General features: G+C 50.7%; 1 long non-coding RNA gene across 1 annotated transcript in view; it reads left to right on the top strand.

Annotated features, from left to right (window-relative positions):
* The window catches only part of LOC131765599 (uncharacterized), a 207,776-nt gene extending 186,572 nt beyond the window's left edge, over positions 1–21,204 (top strand). Inside the window, exon 7 of the long non-coding RNA XR_010835562.1 lies at positions 20,632–21,204. This is a non-coding gene — a long non-coding RNA (uncharacterized lncRNA). The remainder of the gene's footprint in view (positions 1–20,631) is intronic.

Here is a 21,204-nt window from a genome sequence, read left to right as displayed (position 1 = left end):
TGCACAGAGGTGCAGAAGCAGGGGTTTGGCTGAGGAAGAGGGAAAGGCCCAGAATGAGAGCACTGTCCTCTGCCAAGGACACAGGACTGTTGACGTGGGAGAGATGGGCGCAGCCTCTGGATCAAGTCCACAGTGAGGAGGAAATGGTTTTCACTGAAAAACAAAGTTGAAAAACAGTTTACTGAAGGGAAGAGAAAGAGGAAAGGGACTGGGGGGGGGGAAACCACCTCAAACTGTCTGATCATCAAAATCACCTAGTTGGTTTAAAAATACAGCTTCCAAAACCCGTTCCAAGTCAATAAAATATTATTCTTGGTAGCTCTGGGTTTCTTTTCCTTGTGGTTTAAAAATGTAGATCCCTTGTCACTTATATCTCACTAAAGCTGGGGAAAAAAATTAAGCTACATATAAAATCAGTTGGAGAATGAAAACCAGTTGCACAACAAGAAACATTTTTCAGAAGGTACTGAGTGGATGTGGAAGTTGAGGGACGTGAATTAAATCATCACCTTTCTAAGCTGGACGTCAATATCTGAACTTGAAAAATTAATAGTATAATCATCCTTTTAAAAATTATTATTAAGGAGAACCTGCCGTTGGAAATAAAATGAGAATCAATCTTTTCAAAATGCAGATTTCAGCTCATGGAGCTTGGAAGACCCCTGGGTGGGTGGGTATCCTGAGTGAGGGAAGCAGTTGATTCTTCATGGGTTATGTTTCTAATTTTCCCATTAGGCTTCGGGAAGGAGGGAGAGAAGGAGACACAACAGGATGGGAAAAAAAAAAAAATCCTAAAAGCCACTTCTCTCCAACCAGGCTGGGTCTTCATCTGGATGGCTCTGTCCCATCCCTCCTTCCTTTCTCACTCGTTTTCCAGTGAATTGTCTCCACTCACCTTCTCCATTCCCTCTTCGTCCTTTCCACCATCAGCCCCTGCCACCTGAATAGTGGAAGGCTGAATAATGCCTCCTGATGCAAAATGTCCATGTCCCAATCCCTGGAATCTGTCCATGTCACCTTATGTAGGACTTTGCCTGTGTGATTAAATGAAGGATCTTGAGATGGGGAGATTATCTTGGGTTATTTGGGTTGGTCTAATGTAATCGCAAGGGTACTTTAAGAGGGAGGCAGGAGATCAAAGAGTAGAAGACGATGGGGATGACAGAAGCAGAGATTAGAGTGATGCCCTTTGAAGATGGAGGAAGGGGCCACAAGCCAAGGAATAGAGGCGGCCACGAGAGGCTGAAGAGGCGAGGAGATGGGTTCTCCCCTGGAGCCTACGTAAGGAACCAGCCCTCTGGCACCTTGACTTTAGCCCAGTGAGACTGATTTTGGATTTTGGACCACTAGAACTGGAAGAGAATGAAGTTGTATTATTTAAGTCACTCAGTCTGTGGTGATTTGTTACACAGCAATAAGAAAGTCGTACACCTCCTGAGCTCTGCCCTGTCCACCCCGGCACTGAGCCCTCACCGAGGTCTCCAGGGACCAAACTCTTGCCAACCCTTGAGCCCTTCTCAGCACTTCTCTCTCTTGCTCTTGGCAATGTTTGACGTTTTCCACATTGCTCTTCCTTAAATCTTGTGTCAGCCCACTGCCCTGGTGGTCCTCCTGCCTCTTGGATCCTCTTCCTTAGCCCCGTCCTAGTGCTCTCCTACCCTACTTCCAACAAGGCCATGTACCCCAGGGCTCTCTTCTCAATGCACTTGTCTTCTCACTCTCTACTTTCTAGGGGTGCCACATCCCGGTGAGGACCCTAACTCAAGGCCCTGTGCTCCACACCCTAATAGCCAACTGCTGAATGGTCCTCCTGTTCCCTCCTCAGTAAACAAGTATCGGAAGTGCATTTTCCACCTTCCCCACCTGTTTGAAATCTGGTTCACCTGTTCATTCCTCAAGGTCCAGCTCAAATGTCACTTTCTCCAGGAAGTCTTCCCTGTCATGCCATATGCTTGTTTTAAAAAAAAAAATTTTTTTTCATTTATAAACTTTATAATTCCCTGGCGGTGCAGTGGTTAGGACGCTGCGCTTCCACTGCAGGGGCTTGGGTTCGATCGCTGGTTGGGGAACTAAGATCCTACACGCCATGCAGTGCGCCCCACCCTACCTAAAAAAACCCACTTTATTTTTTAGAGCAGTTTTAGGGTCACAGAAAACTTGAACAGAAAATACAGAAAGTTCCTGAGGAGCACTTATTTTTCATAGGCTATTGTGTGACCAGCTTTTATTGACATTAACTTATTTGTTTCACTTAACAAATCTATGTGGTAGAGATGCATTTTCCCTTTCTTTCTTTCTTTCTTTCTCTTTCTTTCTTTCTTTCTTTCTTTCTTTCTTTCTTTCTTTCTTTCTTTCTTTCTTTCTTTCTTTCTTTCTTTCTTTCTTTCTTTCTTCCTTCCTTCCTTCCTTCCTTCCTTCCTTCCTTCCTTCCTTCCTTCCTTCCTCCCTCCCTCCCTCCCTCCCTCCCTCCCTCCCTCCCTCCCTCTCTCTCTCTCTCTCTCCCCCTCCCTCCCTTCTTTTCTCTCCCTCTCTTTTCTTCTTTCTTTCATCCAGGTTTTTTGAGGTATAATTGACAAGTAAAAATTGCATATATTTAAGGTGTACGACATGACATTTTCATATACATATACACTGTGAAATGATTACCACAACCAAGCTAATTAACAATCTATTACTTCACATATTACCTTTATTTTCCTTTGTGGAAACAATTAAGAACTATGCTTTAGCAAATTTCAAGTATATAATATATTAACTATAGTCTAGTGCTGTACATTAGATCTCCAGAATTTATTCATACTGCATATCTGAAACTTTGAACCCTTTGATCAACATCTCCCCATTTCTACCACCTCCTAGCCCCTGGTAACCACCATTCTACTCTCTGGTTCCGTGAGCTGGACTTTTTAAACTTCCACACATAAGTGAGATCATGCAGTATTTGTCTTTCTGGGTCTGGCTGATTTCACTTAGCATAATGTCCTCCAGGTTCATCCATGTTGTCCCAAATGACAGGATTTCCTTGCCGTATACTTGTTGACTGTGCCCATCTGTTGTCTCCAAGGGACTGTGAGACCCTTAGAAGCAGAGTCATGGCCTGATCAACCTTGGACACTCAGCACCCAGCACAGCGGGATGGCTGGAGCTCTAGAACACTCTCCCTCCCCACAGCCTTGGTATCAACACCTGACCAGGAGGTAGAACCCTACCCCAGCCCCTGTGCCATTCTCTTGTCTTCTGCCCCAGAGCAGGCTGCCACAGCAAGGTCCCCTAACCTCAAAGGTTCATGACAACCGATGTCAAGTGTCCTGTATGGTACCTGAGGCCCAGAGGAAGCTCACAAATAGTACCCTCTCTCCTCTGATGGGGATGCTGCTAGCTCTGTGACATCATTCCCTATATTCTCCTCTTGTCACTCCATTCCAACCATACTGGCTTCCTGACTTCTACTCAAGCATGCCAGTCTTGCTCCTGCCTCAGGACCTTTGCACTTGCTATTCCCTTTGCCTCAGTGGTCTTCCTCCAGATTCACACAGGACTTGCTCCTTCCCTTCTTTCAGGCCTTTGCTCAAATATCAACCTAGAGAGGCCTTCCTGGATTACCCTATCTGTAAGTTACCCACCTCTCCATATCACTTCCCATCCACTTTACCCTGCTTTGTTTTCTTCACAGCTCTGAACACCATTGGCCATGTTTTGGGGTTTATTACCTGGTTCCCTCACTAGAATGTTGTTTCTTGAGGGCAGGAGCCCTGCCTCTTTGGGTCACCCCTCTTTTCCTCAGTGATTGGCCCATAGTAGGTGCCGAGTAACTATTTGTGGAAAATGACAGATGTCAGCCCATGCTCCTCACAGGACCTCTACCTCGAGTTGTACCAGGTCACTTTCCCATGGGACACACCCCTCTGTGCTTTGGCAACACTGGGTGGTGGAGAGAGAACTAGAGTCGTGTCTTGCAGTCCCAGGTCCTGTCCCATCTTTCACACCTTGCCGGCCTCAGGCAGCCCTCTTTACCCCTCTGAGCCTTGGATGCCCCGTGTGAAGAAGAAGAGCATGGTCCCTGCCCTGTATCCTCCCCGGAAGGCCACAAGGATGGGCTGGAAGGAAATCCTCCATAGAGGAGCTTCCGAGAGGGCTTGGTGCCCCCACCAGGGGCTGGGAGCCCCAGCAGGACCTGAACAAATTGTGCACCGACCACCAAACCCAGCACAGCAACTGTCCCTCCCGACCTCCCTCTGCTTGGCTGGCCACAGCTCCCCCTGGACTCTGGGGCATTTCTGAGAAGTTGAGGGGGGCAGCTGTGTGGTGGCAGGAAGGGCCAGGCCCAGCCCGGGAGCATTGGGGGCTGCTGGCTTCAGCCTCCAGCCAGGCTCCAAAAGGCAGTCACATAGGGTGGGTAGAGGGGGTGCACCCGAACCCCTGGAACTTTCTATGGGTCTCAGAATGTGCAGCAACTGTGGAAAAGCACTGCTCTGGGGTTCCCTCTTACTTTTGTTCTCATTTATACAATTTGATGAGTATGCACTGATGGGAGACACCAAAACTTTTCAGGCGTTCACATCCTTTGATGTGGTAATTCTATTTCTAAGAATTTATCCTAAAGAAATAACCAGAGATGTATGCAAAGGTGTGTGTATAAGGATGTTTGTTAAATTATTATTTATGAGCACAACCAATTTGGGAATCTCTTAAATGTCTGATAATAGGAGATTGGTTTAATAATTAGTGTGCTATACAATGGGATACTACAGAGCCATTTAAAATTACATTTTTAAAGACTATTTTAATGACCCATGAAAATTCTTATGATGTAATTTATATGGGAAAAAATCAGCATTTTATATATGTGTGTGAATAATTTTATATCCATTTATAAAATCATGATTTTGTGTATGTGTGTTTGTACGTAAACACACACCTATACACATTATCTCGATTTTATTTAAAAGTGTATGTGTGTGTAAGTATGCCAATAATGCTTATTTCCATTTAGTGTAATATTATAGGGTATTTTTATTTTATTCTTTACACTTTTCTAAATTTTAAAGTATTTTTTACGATGAACCTATATTCATATCACAATTTTAAAATGCTATTGGTTTTTTTGTTTGTTTTTGGCTGTGTTGGGTCTTTGTTGCTGCGCATGGGCTTTTCTCCAATTGTGGCAAGTGGGGGCTAACCTTCATTGCGGTGCGCGGGCTTCTCATTGCAGTGGCTGCTTCTGTTGTGGAGCGCGGGCTTTAGGCGTGCAGGCTTCAGTAGTTGTGGCTTGCAAGCTCAGTAGTTGAAGCGCACAGGCTTAGTTGCTCTGCAGCATGTGGGATCTTCCCAGACCAGGACCCGAACCCGTGTCCCCTGCATTGGCAGGCGGATTCTTAACCACTGCGCCACCAGGGAAGTCCCTATTAGTTTTTTTGGCCACATTTTTTTAATTGAAGTATAGTTGATTTACAGTGCTGTGCCAATCTCCGCTGTACAACAAAGTGACTCAGTTATACACATTCTTTTTTTAATATTCTTTGCCTTTATGGTTTTTTACAGGATATTGAACATAGTCCCCTGTGCTATACAGTAGGACCTTGTCGTTTATCCATTCTAAATATAATAGTTTGCATCTACTAATCCTAAGCTCCCAGTCCATCTCTCTCCGTCCCCGCCCCCCTTGGCAACCACAAGTCTGATCTCTATGTCTGTGAGTTTATTTCTGTTTTGTAGATATGTTCATTTGTGCCATATTTTAGATTCCACATATAAATGATATCATATGGTATCTGTCTTTCTCTTTCTGACTTACTTCACTTAGTTTGATAATCTCTAGTTGCATCCATGTTGCTGCAAATGGCGTTATTTCGTTCTTTTTTATAGCTGAGTAATATTCCATTGTATATATGTACCCCATCTTCTTTATCCATTCCTCTGTTGATGGACATTTAGGTTGTTTCCATGTCTTTGCTACTGTGAATAGTGCTGTATGAACATAGGGGTGCATGTATCTTTTTAAATTATAATTTCTTCCGAGTACATGCCCAGGAGTTGTATTGCTGGTTCATATGGTAATTCTATTTTTAGTTTTCTGAGGAACCTCCATACTGTTTTCTGCAGTGGCTGCACCAACTTACATTCCCACTAACAATGTAGGGGTGGGTTCCCTTTTCTCCACACCCTCTCCAGCTAAATGCTATTAGTTTTTTTGATGGAGAAAAATAATTCACTGATTACCTATCACAGCTTCACTGGGGCAGAATGTGGATGGAGTGGTGTTAACAAAGGCTTGGGGATATCAAGCATGCATTTACCCTTCAGGTCTGGAAGTTTCTTGAGTCCCAAGAGTCTTTTTTTTTTTTTTTTTTTTGTGGTACATGGGCCTGTCACTGTTGTGGCCTCTCCTGTTGCAGAGCACAAGTTCTGGATGCGCAGGCTCAGCGGCCATGGCTCACGGGCCCAGCCGCTCCATGGCACGTGGGATCTTCCCGGACCGGGGCACGAACCCATGTCCCCTGCATTGGCAGGCAGACTCTCAACCACTGTGCCACAAAGGAAACCCCCCAAGAGTCTTTTGATGCTTGTAAGGTGTATGTCCTCTGAAATGGGTGCTGTGGTTTAGTGGTGCCCTGTGATATTTTTATCAGGAGGTTGGACTGAAGTCTAGTGCCCTCTCCCAATATATCATGATGGGTCCCTCCTGAGAAGGGAGGTCATTCTCAAGAGCCAGTACCTGAGGAAGAATGGGTTTTTCAAAGTGGAAAGTGAACCTGGGAAGAAGATGCTGAAGATTAAGATGAGACAGAGGACTGGGTGTGCAGCCTGTCCCCTCATGGATCTTCACAGAGGGTGGGCAGGACCTGGGTGCCTCTGGAGGGAGCCTGAACCCTCACTGAGGGAAGCCTGGTTAGTTTTATAGTTCTTCTGGGTACTGTGTTTCTGTTCCTGTTGTCTCCCTGTAGGGCTTATTAACTCTACCTAGTATAATCATCACAGGTTTCTTAGCTGTGTTCTGCTTAAAGAAGCCAAAGACTGGGTTTCTAGCTATGCTTGGTTCCGAGAATGGAAAGGACAGTGGCATCCTGAGCAGCAAGCGGAGAGAGGCAGTGACAGTGAAGAAAGTGCCCCAAGAGGGAGAGTCTGCAGAGGAAGAGAGAGTTAGGGCTGTTTGATCCAGCTGGCCCTCCTGCCTGGAAATTCTCCTTCCTAAGCCAAATCGTGGAAGTTCTGGTTTGTAAAATAATAACACGGATAATAATTTTAAAATCATTTTCGTACTCTGTGTATAAATAAATGCATGGCAATTCTAGAAAAAGATACAAATTCAGATAACCAAAATCAAAATCAAAACAAGGGAAAAAGGGGCTTACCTGGTGGCGCAGTGGTTGGGAGTCTGCCTGCCGATGCGGGGGACATGGGTTCGTGCCCCGGTCCGGGAGGATCCCACATGCCACGGAGCGGCTGGAGCCGTGAGCCATGGCCGCTGACCCTGCGCATCCGGAGCCTGCGCTCCTCAACGGGAGAGGCCACAGCAGTGAGAGGCCCGCGTACCGCAAAAAAAAAAAAAAAACAAGGGAAAAAGAAGAAATCTAAAATTACTCCTTATCTTACAACCTGTCAATGTTTTGGTGTATATCCTTCCAACATTCTTAATGAATTGACATATTTTCTAAATCACATTATTTTCTATATTTATCAGCTTTTTATTTTCCTGCTCACTATGCTGTAGGCTTATTTCTATGTTCTTCTACAGCATCATCTTTTAAAGGCTGCATTGTGTTTTATGTTCTGGATGGTTCATCATTTATTAAACAATCCCCTCTTATTGGATATTTAGGTTGTTTTCAATTTTTCAGGCTTATAAATAACAGTAAAGAGCAACCCTATAGCTAAGTCTTTACACATATGTGTATGCCCCTAGAACAAATCTCAGGAATAAACTCCCTCAGTTAAAGGGTGCTAGGTTTTGTCTCCATCCCTGAGCAGGCCCCAGGGAGGGCTGGGCGTTTCTGGAGATCTTGGCACTGAGCCTTGCGCCAAGCTCCAGGGCCCACCCAGCCCCCAAGTCTGCATGATCCATGCGGTCCAAACCATCCTCCTCCCTTCTCCCAGACTCACCCCAAGGTTGTGGGCTCACCTGAGAGAATGAAGTACACCTCCCAGCCAGACATGGGGCCGTTTGTCTTATGCTCTGGGATCCTGATGAGTTAAAATCTGGGCAGAGCACGAGTCTTTATTTAATGTATTTCTGGCTGGGCAAGCCCCCGCCCTTGGAGATCGCCTTTATCCAGATCAGGGTTAAGAGTTTATGGGGAGGAGGAGCAGGTCATGGCAGCCAGCTCATCCCATGAAGGCCAAAGGGGGTCCCACTTACCCCTGTCCCAGGCCGACCCTAGCCCCAGTTCCAGCCTCCTAAATCCTCCCTCCCAACCTGGGGCGCAGGAAACATCAAGAGCCATTCATATAGCTGAGCTGGCAACAAGGATTCCGCTCTTCAGAGGAGGAGCTGGGTTCCGAGCGATGTGCCTCAATCTCTCGTGCCGAGAGAAGCAGAGTCTCCCTGACCCCTATTCCGGGCGCTGGATGCCTCTGCAAGGCCTCTCTGGGGCTTTATCCTCTCTGGCTCAAACTCTGCCAGTTCCCCCTTGAGACCCCTCAAAGATCCAGGGTCCTCTTGTGCTCAGACGACCAGGACACCCCTCCTAATGCCACCTGCCACCTGTCCTGAAGGTCACAGCTTTGACTCTCTGAGTTTGGTGTCTCTCCATGTAGTATGGGGAGCGTGCGGCTCCTGACCCCCATCAGACCACCAGGGGAACTCTGTAAATACGCAGGGTTCAAGGCCTCTCCCCCAGAGACACAGACCTTGCGGGTCTGGAGAGGTGCCCCGGAGCCCGTATCTTCACAATGTGTGGTCCTCCTGGCTCTGTGCACAGAACTGGCTTCCTGTCCCTCGTCTCGGCAGATATGGGGGGGACAGGGAATTTGGCCCCCAGGTCAAGCTGGCCCAAGGCAGGGGAAGCAATGACAAACAGATGGGCTACAAGTCTGCTTCCTCAGGTAACCTAAGTTCAGGGGCTTTGGCAGCCAAAAGGCCTTCTGCTGGCCGGGGGACTTGGCCACGGGCAACGTGAGAGCCACACAAAGCCATCCTCACAGGCTCTCTGGCCGCGAGTTTCCAGGCACTTGCTTGTCCTGGATGCACAGGCACGCCTCTGTCAGCCGGGCCTGCAGGGGTTTGTGGCCAGGAGAATCAAAGCAGCCATCCTCAGCTCCCGTGGACACCTCCTCCAGAAGCCTCTGGAAACAGCACACCGGGTTTGAGGAGAAAGGGCCTCTGTGAGCCAGAGGTGGGTCTCTGCAGACAGAGGCCCACACTCCTCCCATCCTGTCCTAATACCACCCCCTGCCTGGGCACCGGGTCTCCTGTGTCAGCCCAGGGGACGCAGGGAGGCCAAGCCCGTTCAGGCTGCTGCCCCTCCCCTGCCCCGAGGCAGGAAGGTGAGGCTCCTTCTTTCTCTACCAGGGCCCCTTGGGACCCCCTAGGGCTGCGGTGGGTGGTGTGATGAGCCAGAGGTCCCCGCGGGCAGTGGGGACCCCACAGATGGCCTGCTTGGTTCCAGCCACTCCTGATTTCTGGATTTTTGACAATTAAAGAAACTTATTAAATGTGCAACAGAACTCATTCTCTGTTTGAGTTCATGGCAACTCCATGCCTTCAGTTGCTCGGGCCAAAACCTTGGAATCGTCCTTGAATCTTTTCTCTTAGACTCCGCGTTCAGTCCATCAAGAATCCTGTCAGCTGGATTCCAACATATTCCAGACCCCAGCCACCTCTCACCGTTTCTGTTCTGGCATTTCTTGCCCAGATAATTTCAACACCCTTCTACGTGGTACCCCTGCTCCACAGAGCAGCCAGGGAACAAAGCTTGGTGGTGATGGGGGCTCTGCCGCTGACCCCCACGTGTGTTCAGGACCCTCCTGTCCAGATTTGATTGCATCTCGGCTGGTCTTACCAAGAAAAACAGTCATGGACAAATGAGATTCCTTTTATATCTTTACAAAATATCACAATGCCCCAAATTCTTCTTCAGATCTTACGTCCTAATTCAGGGTTTATGAAATCTACCATCCTCAAAGGGACTCCTCTCCGGCTTGAGGACTTTGAGCCATGAGCCAAAGCAAGAAACTCAGCAATCCAGGGGCCTCTCCAAGATGCTGAGACCAGGGCTGTGGAGCCCCAAGACTGCAGCGCCCTGCTTGGAATCTGCTGTGGGATGATTCTGCAACCGATGTGATCATGTAACAGCTGTGCATGAATGACATGGGAAAGCTGGGCCCCTTCGCCCTAAGGGACGCTTCCACCACACTGCCAGCAGGAGGGAGCTCCTCCTAGGAGCTTAAATCAGGACTCATCTTTCTGTGGGACCCAAGCCTCCATGTTGGGTGATGTGGGCAGAAACGGGTTTTTCCTGGGACTCTGGGGGTTGTGGGTGTGTACCTGTGTGTGATGACACACCCTGCCCTGCATCCCCTGCAGCTCCTCCAATCTGGAGGTGACAGTGACCAGGCTCAGCCTCTCCCCACTGGCCTTCCTACCCCCAGCCCCACCGCTCTTCAAGGCCGAGCCCTGCAGCGGGCCTCAGAGGGCAGCTCTCCCAGGCTTGCTTTTGCTTAGCCTTGTTTTCCAAGCCACCGCCATTGGACTGGACTCCCTAGCTGTAGCTGAGTAGCCCCATATCAGGGCTCGGAGGAGCCCGGCCATCTTGCCCAAGTGAGGACTTGAGGCTCAGTGAGGAGGAGGCCCCCGAGCCCGTGTGGCCCAGCAGGTCCACGATAGAAGGGAGATCAGAAGCCAGAACCACTTTTCAGCACAAGCCAGGCCTGCTGGGAAAGGGGCGGGGCAAGGAAGGAAGAAAGAATGGGCAGCTCTCAGGCTGGGGTGCCGGAACCTCACCGGTGTTGGAGCTCTCCTCACCTCCAACTTAGCCCTGAGGCCTGCTCAGGCCCGCTCCCTGCCAGCCGTGCCCCCTCTGTCTTCATGAGCTCCCGGGGCCTGCCAGAGGCTTCCTGTTTCTGCTGCCTTGCGTCCATCCCCCGGCAGTTCCCTCCCTCTCTTGGCCGTGGCCTCTCTAGTCTCCAGGCAGGAGAGCAAGCGCTGGGGGGGGGGGGAGAGGAGGGTCTGGGCTGGACCCGGCCAGCCTCACTTCCAGCCAGTCTGGCTGCTCTCCCCTTGACAGACTTCCTAGAAGGCACCCCCCCGACCCTCCCCACCTCCACCCCGGCCCTGACTCAGCCCATAAATTACCTGGGGATGGTCGCTGACTCAGACAGGAAGCCCGGAGCGCCCTCCTCCCCATCCCCAGACCTCAACCCCACAGCTGGCTCTCATTCCAGAATGCTTGGTCTCCTCCCCTCAGGAAATTCCTGGAAAATATCAGGCTTCTTCGAGGGGAGATCTCCTGACCACAGCCGCAGCGGGGAAGGGAGCCACTGCAGCCTCATCCATCATCCTGTGGCCCCGGCCCTCCTCTCCCAGCTCCCCCAGCTTGTGTGTTTGTGTGGGGCTGAGTGTGGAGGTGTCGGTCTCCGTAAAGTGACAGGCACCTGGCCGTGGAGGGACCGCAGAGTGGGGAGGAGAGGCCAGCATGGGGTGGGGCACTCAGGGCAGGCTGCTGGGAGGTGGGACAAGTCCTGGGCCAGGAAGGATGGTGAAACTGAGAAGTGGAGAGGTGGGAAGGGAACTCCAGGCCCAGGGAATGGCCTGAGCAAAGGCACGGAGGTGGGAAGCAGCACAGTCTGTACGTGGGATGGGGAGGGGGCTGGAGAGCAAGCAGGCTGAAGGGGGGGGGTCGCTGAGCAGGGGAGCCTGGGCTGATGAGGCCGGGGGGCCAGGGCCAGGGCCAGGCTGAGGGATGTGCAGTGGCTCTCCAAAGCCAAGGCCTGAGAGTCTCCAGGGCTCCGGAGAGTAGGAAAGGGGAGGGGGTAGCCCAGCAATGGTTGAAGAGATGAGTCTGGGAAGAGGTGGATCTTGACCAGCAAGCCCCAAGGAACACTGGTTTCTGCAACATCCGGGGGCCTCCTTGGGCTCCCAGTGCTTTTGCTCAGACCTGGGGAGTGGGGCAGGGCCTCTGCATTGTCACACATCCAGTCAGATGGCAGAGGCAGGGCTCCTGCCCTCAAGGAACCCAGACTGAAGGACATGGCTGTGGCATCGGAGAGCTGCCAGTCTAAGGGAGGGACAGACATCCCAGGCCCTTGCTCACTCCTCTGGACCCAAGTACACCCTTGAATCCCTTCCTTGGAAACCCCATTAGTTTGTGAGGAAAAGCCAAGTCCAGTCTGTAGGTAAAACACCTCCTAGGGACCTCCCAGGTGGTACAGTGGTTAAGAGGCCACCTGCCAACTCAGGGGACACAGGTTTGTTGCCTGGTCCGGGAAGATGCCACGTGCCGTGGAGCAGCTAAGCCCGTGTGCCACAACTACTGAGCCTGTGCCCTATAGCCACGAGCCACAACTACTGAAGCCTGTGCTACACAACTACTGAACCCCGCACGCCTAGAGCCCATGCTCTGCAACAAGAGAAGCCACTGCAATGAGAAGCCCACGCACTGCAACAAAGAGTAGCCCCCGCGGGTTGCAGCTAGAGAAAGCCTGTGCGCAGCAATGAAGACCCAATGCAGCCAAAATTAAATAAATAAGTTTATTTTTAAAAAACCAAACAAAAAAACACCTTTTTTTTTTTTGGCTACTTTCCCTCAGACAATAACAACTGTTTTTTTTTTTTTTGGGCTGCGTTGGGTCTTCATTGCTGCGCTCTGGCTTTTTCTCTAGTTGCGGAGAGCGGGGGCTACTCCTTGTTGTGGCTTCTCTTGTTGCAAAGCACAGGCTCTAGGCGCACGGGCTTCAGTAGTTGTGGCTCACGGGCTCTAGAGCACAGGCTCAGTAGCTGTGGCGCACGGGCTTAGTTGCTCCACGGCATGTGGGATCTTCCTGGACCAGGACTCGAAAACGTGTCGTCTGCATTGGCAGGCGGATTCTTAACCCCTGCTCCACCAGGGAAGCCCCAATAACAACTTTTTAAAGTACAAAAATTCCTGCCCAACTTCCCCCCACAGGAAGGATGGCTGGCTGATGTGGCTGTAGCCATAGTAACAGAGTCACGGAGGAGAGAAACAAAGTAAGCTAGGGGACCCAAGGGGTGCATCAATGGGGAAGATTTCCTGAGCACCCCAGACCCCGGGGATGGGACACCAAGCCAGGGAGCTGTGGGAAGGGGGGCTGCTGAATTTCTAGTATTTATTTACCTTTCCTGGGATTACAAATCCTAGGGCATGGCGGGGAGTCAGGAAGATGTGGGGTTAAAGACAGAGAGAAAGACGGGACAGAGCTAGCCAGGGGAACCAGAAAAAAAAGAGGGAAGACAGGGAGAGGCAGAGTGACCCAGAGAGGAAATTCCTTGAAAGCAAGGACTGGGTCTCACTCAGTTCGTGTATCCTTAGCCATGAAGCCGGGGAAGCTGCTTAATAAACTGTGCCCCGCGTCAAAGCCCCACCAGCCCCGGAAAACATTCTTCATCCAGCCTGGACGAAATGCTTCTCCCGTGCGCATGTCTGTCAAAGCCCTAAAACATTATATTAACATTCTCGAGTTGCCTGTTGGACCACCCCTCTCTACTCTGGACCCCCAGCCTGGTTCACTGTTGCATCTCAGCACCTGGGGTCGGGGCAGCCACCCCCCTCAGTGTCTGTTCAAGGTATGAAGGAAAGAGGGAAAGACTGCAGGGTAGGAGACCCTGCAGACCCACCGTGGGGTGTGGCCTCTTGGGAGAGGCTCCAGGGCACCTGCCTCTCTTTTCCGGCCTTGCCGCGAGGGCCTGTCCTGTTCTCGGAGCCTGAGTTGGGGAAGGGCAGCCAGGGAGGGGTTGGGCTCAGCTGGCCCTCCCCTGCCTCTGCAGAGGCACCGACAGGCTGGAGAGGGTCACCTCTGTGGGCCCCAGCCCCCGAGAGGCGCTGGGTTCTGCTGGCGGGGTTGGCCTGGTCGGGGCAGGAAGCGGGGGCATCCTGCCTCATTGTCACTGGCCCAGCCGCATTTCCAGAAATTCTTTCCTCCAGTTAGAAGAGGAAAGAGAAGCTGGGATAGCCTCTCGGGCTGCCGGGAAAGGGATGGGCAAGTGGGAACCAGGCTTCCCAGAGCTCTCACGGGCCAGGCTGGAGCACTGGGGCCTCTTGCCTGGGCCAAAGGGCCGTTTCAGCCCTGAGACAGAGGCTGGGCCCCAGCCAGAGGTGTCAGAAGAACTGACCAGGGGAACCTCAGCTCTCCATGTGCATGCCTGCTGGGCTGTGTTTGTGGCTACAGAACAGAGGCAGGAAAAAAGGAAGCCTGGAAATCACTGGGCTTCCCACAGGCCTTTTTAGTTTCTGGAATTGGGGGAGATCAAAGCTTATATTCAACCCAAAGTAGTTATTTCCTCCCCACCCATTTCAGTATCTAGCCCTATACTAGATCTTGATGGGGAGACAAAGGAAAAATTATTATTATTGTTGTTCTTGTTATTATTCTCCAGCATAGCATTTCCCTAGTGTCTTCTGCTTATGGGAGTAATCCTTAATAAAGCAGGTAGGTTTATAGAACTCGGCACATCAGCTACCCTCTCAAAGACTCCTACTGCACAATGTGAATACTGAAGTCTCAAAAAAATCCTGAAGAGATCCAATTAACGTTGGTTAATTCAGTGTTTCTCCAGCTTATTTGACCATAGAACACTTTTTTTCATGAAACACCATGAAGCAGAGTTCCCAGAAGCACATTCTGGGGAAAGCTCCATTAAAGCTTCTGATGGGGATGGTTTTCTAACTTTGTTCCAGCCAAGGTGCCCCAAGGGTGATCTAAGGCAAAAAGGGGAAATGAGCCAGCTGGACTCTGGGTCTCCATCCCAACCCAATTCAACCAGCAGGTCCTGTATTCTGCTTGAATTGATTTCCCAACAATACACTTTTATTTGATGAATGGGCTCTGCTGCTAAGACTAAGTTCGAAATCTACTGTTTTACGGTTCTTCATGAATATATGAAGAAAGAGAAATAAATAGGCAAAATTCGTCCGGGGAAGAGGGGAGGGAATCTAGAAATAAAAATAGTCAGTGAAATTTTAAAAGCAATGGATTAAACAGAACTGGAACAGGGTGTCTAGTGTATAATCTCAGAGTGCCCTGACCAGGTATTTCTAATTCCATTTTAGAAGTGGAGAAAATGGGACATGAGGCATCGAGCTACCTGCCCAGGACTCTAACCAGATCTCTGATCAGGTATCTTGTCATCCTTCCCCAGTACCAGGGGCTGGGAGAAGGGCTCCTATCCTCAGGAAGCTCCCAGTTTCACGAAGGAGGCAAAATTTGCTCACCAAAGAATGGCGAATGGAAGCAGTCTAAAGTCCAGGGCACAAGCCAAGGTCCTGTGGTTAGGGCTGAGGTGGTCAGAAGAGAGAGATTTTAGGAACAAGGGGATCCAGAAGCCTTCTCTTTGAGGTCTGGAATTGCACCATGATGGCCCAGAACCTGGCATGATTCTGCTACGTGAAAACTTACGTGTCTTCAATTCTAGAGATTTCTTAGTTATTGTCTCTCTGAAGATTGCCTCTCGTTCTTTCCAACCTCTCTTTCTGAAATTCTGTGTGACGTAGGTTGGACCATCTCATTCTATTCTTCACACCTCTCACTCTTCCCTATTTTCCACTTATTTACTTCTTTGTGCTGGGTGAATTCTCAGATCTCCTTTTCTAGCTCTGTTTCTCCCACCGAGTTTGAAATTGCAATGATTATTCTTTTTATTTTGGAAGTTCTACAGTCTGGCTTTTGAAACTCAAAATCCAAGAATTCTAGCCTATTCTCTGAGCCAACAAATGCTGGAGTGGTCAAGCTCCCGCTTCTCACCTAGCATCCTGGGACTGACGCTTCCAGCCCCCAGCAGCCTCCCTAGGTCCCCTCCAGTTATCCCAGGGGCCATGCGGGCACTCACATTCTCTATGCGTACCTCAAAACAAACTAGCTGCAGGACGTGGGCGAAGCTAGGGAGTGCAAGAAAATATTGGGGGAAAAGACTGGCTAATATTTTTTAAAATATTATCTCACCATATAGCCCATCCTATGTGGTAGTTACTACTATTGCATAATTACAAGGGTCATTATTAGTCTACCACCTTTCCACCTAACCTCGGGCATGTTTCCCTATTCCTCGCTACACCTTGGTTTCCTCACCTGAGGCTGCTCTAATCAGCTGCATTTGACACTTGATTCCTTTCTTCATCAGTCCCTGAAGCTCACATTCCCCATCATCTTTCTCCCTCTCCTTTTCCTGGTCCAGTGAAGGGTCTAGGCTGGCAGAGGCCTGGGTCCTGATAACAGTGGAACAATGACAGCAGAAGCCCCTGAGCGAGGGCGTGGGAACCAGCTGAGGTTATGGGGAGAGGGACAGGAAAAGGGGAGGGGAAACCCAACAGCTGGACAGGCAGACACGTCCGCCCCAGCCTTGCCCTGGAAGCTCTGCTTGGAGGTGGGTGGAAACCAGGCTGTTTCTCTTGGATGGTCCCTCCTGGGCTACTCATTCATTCAACGGCTGTTTACTGGACACCTACTAAGTAGCAGGCCCTGTGCCAGGAACAACTTTGCCCCTCGGGACTGTCCCTTCGACTTGGCAAAAATATTCCCGACTGTGGCTTCTGGGCTCACACCACAGTCCTGAGTAGCAGGAAGGGCTCCAATGGACAACACGCTTTTTGACAAATCAGAGGCCCAAGGAGGTGTCATGAGTTCTGCAAGTGTGCACAACAGAGCAACCTTGGGCTTCCCTGGTGGCGCAGTGGGTGAGAGTCCGCCTGCCGATGCAGAGGACCCGGGTTCGTGCCCCGGTCCGGGAAGATCCCACGTGCCGCGGAGCGGCTGGGCCCGTGAGCCATGGCCGCCGAGCTTGCGCGTCCGGAGCCTGTGCCCCGCAACGGGAGAGGCCACGACAGTGAGAGGCCCACGTACCGCAAAAAAAAAAAAAAAAAAAAAACAGAGCAACCTTCACTCCACCTTCTGCCCCCTGGCCTGGGAGAATGAAATCCTCTGCACATCTTGCCTGAGGGCAGCTAAAAGAGATTGATTCACCACATTTTGTGCCCTCCTCTATGCTGGGGGGAACAATTCTTACTGTGAACACTTGTGCTGGGAGCTCCAGCTGTCTGGCAGCCTTCTTCCCTACCGCGTGGTCACTTTTTAAAAACACGTGCCCCAAATCCATCATAGAAATTGCTCGACTGTCCAGTGGAAAGCCATCGGGAAACTTTTCCACCTTTGCCAAAGTGGGGAAAAGGTCTGAAACGTTTCACGAGCAATTTTTTTTTTGGAAACGCCAAGCTGCAAGCTTTTTAATCAGCCTTCGCGAGCTGGCAGCTGGGTTTCCACTGGATCCGGTCTCTTTCTGCTTGCCTGAACTTCACAGGGTGTGGAAAGCAGACCCCAGAAATTCCTGATTTCTTCTGGGAAGAGCAAGCCCCGTAAAAGACTCAGGGCTTTTTGTTCTCAAGCTCTGATGATACTTCATGTCATCACCAGGCCCTGCTCAAGGCCAGTGAGTCACAGGGCGAGGACGCCACGGGTCTACCCAGAATGAACACGTCGTGGGTCACGCAAACATGTGATGCACACACATCCTGCACACTCACCACACCTACTTATGCTGATGTCCAGTATATACAACAGGCATGCTGCACACACCCCACACACCACTGACACAGAACACCAACTACTGCTATGCTCTACAGACACAGCTGCTGCATAGAACACACTAAATACACACACACGTTCATGCCACACCTACACTACACGAACATGCCTCGTGCATTAACATGCATTATACACATACAGCATATTCACAAACATACACAACATTCACAGACACACACAGATACACATGCATTTCCCAAACACATCCTATTTTCTGATTAAAGTTCTCAAGATTTTAGTTTCCATTTAAACCCAATTATATGACTCATCAACTTCCTTTGGCCTGTCCTTTTCTTTCTTGACAATTTTTATGGATATTTTTCTGCTTCAGCAAAAAACAAACAAAGCAACAACAACAACAAAATTTTCCTTCTTATTAGCTATAAATAAATGCAGCTGGGCATACATTTTTCAAAATGCCAGGAATACAAATAGACCAAGAACTCAGATGTGGGAGTGTTCACCCTCCCTTTTCTTCCGCGTGAAACTGTGCCTATGCCTTTGTTTAGACAAGGCTAAGTGGTGGGTGCTTGGAGACACCTGCTTTCCATCTAGATGTTTGGCCCTGGGGGATACACGGAAGATTTGTCACAAGGACTGGGAGAACCTCTCTTCATAGAAGGTTGGTCCACCCCCTGCCCCTCTGCCCACTGTTAGAACGTAGGGCATTATGAAGACTGGAGGAAGAAGGCATGTGTACCACCCCCCTCTCAGGAGGCCACAGCAGACATCACTAATGGATCACAGCATCTGTCCCTCCCAGCCTGGACTGGGCATCACAATCCTCCACCTAGCCTTACCAGTTGGTCAGGGCTGGCAGGTGACATGGGAACTATTTGAGATCCCACAGAGCCCAACGCCCTGGGTTTAGGGGTGAGGAAACTGAGGCCCAAAGAGGCAGAGTGCCTTGTGTGAGGTCACACAGCACCATTCAATCTGCTCAGCTCTGTGCTCCACAGGTGTGGCTGGTGCGGGGCAGGGACCTTGCTGGGGGCTGAAGGAGAGGGGCCAGAGGGAGGTGAGGCCAGGCTGGGTCTCCTTAGACACACTGAGCCCCTGTTTCCCTGCTCTAAGCCCTGACCACCCCTCACTGGGACAAGCTGAGGGTCCCTGCTCTTGGATACAGTGCCCCTGGCCCTCCATCCCTGGGCCCCTGACCTTTAAGATCAAGGCAGGGAGTAGGGAGCCTTTCAGGGTTCGTGGATATCGTCCCCCTGCAGTGCTCTTCCCTCTTCTCCGAAGCCTTTCCGACCCCACCAGCTCTCACCAAGTGTCTCTCCCCCAGAATCTCCGCCCCTCACACAGAGATGTTTGTCCACACGCTGGCACCTATTGGCCTCTTAGCTGGGCACCAGGTTGGGTCCCTCTGCTAAGCCGGAAGTGCCCCTTCTGAGTGCCACAGCTTTGCCACTGCGATGCCTCTGCCCTTTCCACCTTCCCCTGCTTCCCACCCACCCTTGAACACCCATCACAGATGTCACCCTACCTTCCCCAAAGCACATACGGGCCTCGCTCAAAATCACCACAATTGTGTTTCTGGGCTTCTCTCACAACCCTGATCAGGTTGCCTGCTGTTGTCACGAGAGTGAATGAATGGTGTCTGGGTTCCATCCCCTCGATGCAGTGAGTTTGGACTTGCAGTAACTACAGAACTCCCCTCCAAGGGGCAATCCCCTCCCTCCAGAGACAACTGCCAGGCAGCTCAGGACTAGTGTGGGAACTTCTACGTGTCCTCACTGAAAGCTCCCTGGCCAGGCCCCAGCTCCTGGCACATTGCAGGTGCTGGGACACATCTGCTGATGCGGCGCCATGGGATGCCTATGTTACAGGGCCCTGCCCCCCAGGGGTTCCTGGTCAACCGCACTCCCCTGGACTCCTCCAGGCTGGACACAGGAGGGCTCCCGTGGACTGGTGGCCCGGCCTCCAGGCACTTCCTCTCGGGGCAGTGGGTCCCTCTGGACAACAGCTGCATCAGGCAGCACTAATGCGGGACACTGGAGGGGCAGCTTCTCCTCCTGGGCGGCCCTGTCACAGGGCCAGCTGGACGCGGTGCCCCACCTGGGCTGCCATTCCAGCCTGGGGTGGGCCTGGAGGCTGCCAGGGACATTCTTGCCCTGGGGGCGGGATACAGCTGCTTCGAGAGTGGCGGGGTGAGAGTGTGAGCCTCGGCATTTGAGTCACATCACACCCAGACAGACAGATGCTGACAAAGGCAGATGTGCCATCACACGTGCTCATCACACACCCACACAGATACCCTCACCCGGTTACAAACCACACAGGGCACAGTCATCTCCCCCAGGAGTTTGGGCAAAACCAACACTGAGAGAGGCTAAAATGGTTTCGGACAATGAAGGAAGAAAATAGAGCAACCAAAGGCAGAAGATCCCACCCTCAGGGAGGGTCCAGTTGGCTCCATGTCTCTACCCTGGGGAACTCGATGCTGTAGTGCGGGAAATGATAACAGGATAACGATGATCTAGGAGCAGCTTGTGAACATCTGTTTGCTGTTGCTTTGTTTTCTGAGTGTTTCCTCTATCCAGGCTCTCCCTATACTACTTATTTTACAAACATGATCTCCTGTATCATCAGAACAACTCTGTGTTAGAGACACTGTCTTCCTCAGTGTTTTAAAGACCAACTCACCAAGGGTCATAAAGCTTAAACCCCATGCCTGAGGCCACACAGTAAGTGATGTACTTGGGACATGAACCCAGGACCACCTGACATGAAAGTCTGTTCTGTGCCTCCTCCACCCTGGCAATGACAATCCTACTTTAGAGGTGTCGGGATTCTTTGGCAATTTATTAACATGTCTTCAATCGTTTGCTTCCTTGATCCTGCCAGCCACCCAGCATGATGTGCGTAATTATCCCCATTTTACAGGTGATGAAACTGAGACTCAGAGAGGACAAGTGATCATCCCAAGGTCACCCTTCCAGGAAGTGGCAGCATCAGGACCAGGACCCCAGCCTGAGTTTGAGTCACACACTTCTTCCTGCTGCCAATATTTTCATCCACAGAAGAGAGAACAAGAGGTTTCCCTGCTGGAGACTTCCCTGGTGGCAGGCAGAATCTGCCTGCCAATGCAGGGGATATGGGTTCGAGCCCTGGTCCGTGAAGATCCCACATGCCGCAGAGCAACTAAGCCCATGCGCCACAACTACTGAGCCCACGTGCCACAACTACTGAAGCCCACACGCCCTAGATCCTGTGCACTGCAACTACTGAGCCCATGTGCTGCAATTACTGAAGCCCACATGCTCTAGGGCCCACGTACCGAAACAACTGAGCCCACGTGCTGCAACTACTAAAGCCTGTGTGCCTAGAGCCTGTGCTCTGCAACAAGAGAAGCCACCGCATTGAGAAGCCCGAGCACTGCAACGAAGAGTAGCCCCCGCTCGCTGCAACTAGAGAAAGCCTGTGCGCAGCCGTGAAGATGCAACGCAGCCAAGAAAA

Source organism: Kogia breviceps, chromosome 11, assembly GCF_026419965.1.
Source record: "Kogia breviceps isolate mKogBre1 chromosome 11, mKogBre1 haplotype 1, whole genome shotgun sequence".
Lineage (NCBI taxonomy): Eukaryota > Metazoa > Chordata > Mammalia > Artiodactyla > Physeteridae > Kogia > Kogia breviceps.
This window is presented reverse-complemented; position numbering and strand designations above follow the sequence as displayed.